We start from the raw sequence: 1,257 nt of genomic DNA, 5'->3' as shown, positions 1-1,257 counted from the left end.
CTTTGACCAGGAAGCCGAGTCAGCGTTTTTGGCTGACAGTTCTGCAAACATCAAACGATCGTCATTTCTTGCTCGGTTATAAGAATCGGACATATAATGTACCATTGGAAAGCTCTTGAAGTTTAGTTTCTAATGCCGCAAACCTTGCATTAATGTAATCTTTTTATCAAACGTTATGACTAAAAGATAGACATATATCAAATTTCACCTCAAAACATTTGCCTTATAAACACACTTTTACTCTTTTGCTCATTTTTTCTTTATAGAACATCTTTACCCGAGCTAAAGTCCCCTTAGTAAACTCCGCGATCATTAAAACCATAAGAATTATGCTTAAAACAATCAAAACCACTCAAAATCAACATGAATAACCAAAATGAGTAATATAGCATATATCTTCAAAATATGCATGAAATTACTAACAACGACCATCATTAAGGAGTATAAAATGATATAAATAAGTGAAAATAATTGCACTTATCAAACTCCCCATGCTTAACCGTTGCTCGTCCTTGAGCAAATCAAGGTTGACAATGAAAAATGAAGGTTAAGACACGGTCTCCAAACCTAGTCTACATCTTATGCCTCCCTTTTCTATACTCCTCTAATCCCCTAGTGTGACCAAGTATTCCAAGAAAATCATACCACTTCCCCCCATACTTGTCACACTAGAAACACAACAACAAATAATAGTACAAATAGTAAGTACCCAAGTCCCTACGCTTCAACCTCCTTATAACTCCTAGAGAACATAGAAAATGAAATAAATTCTACACTTATTCCTCCAATATGGCCTACCCAAATACCAACCTTATAGCTCCCGCTTCTTATGTCACAGGCTTCAAGAACAATTGAGATGCAAAAATTTAGAATCTCTCTTTATTTCTCATTTCGCCTAGGAACTCATTTTTGAGTTTTCGTCTTAACCACTCATTAACTTTTTCCATGTCTCACTTGCTCACCCACTCATGCCGCTCTTTTGCCTAGGTTGCCCTTTCGGGTTTTCAACCCAGTTGGGCTTTTCTCATTTCAAGCATGTTTTCCTTTTTCAATGAATAAAATGTACAAACTTAGCTGTGAAAGTAAAAGACATAATATTAATTCAATGCTAAGATTATACAAAAAGATACAAGATAGAAAATATGGGTAGCAAGAGGGTACAACCCTTATAAGAAATAGGGTCTTCAGTAACCCTGGATAAAGCAGATCAAAGCACAAAAAGAGAATGCAAAGCTAACTAATATACTCCAACACAGT

This window comes from Amaranthus tricolor, chromosome 6, assembly GCF_026212465.1.
Source record: "Amaranthus tricolor cultivar Red isolate AtriRed21 chromosome 6, ASM2621246v1, whole genome shotgun sequence".
Classification (NCBI taxonomy): domain Eukaryota; kingdom Viridiplantae; phylum Streptophyta; class Magnoliopsida; order Caryophyllales; family Amaranthaceae; genus Amaranthus; species Amaranthus tricolor.
The sequence above is the reverse complement of the archived record's forward strand: the minus strand, read 5'-3'. Positions refer to the sequence as shown.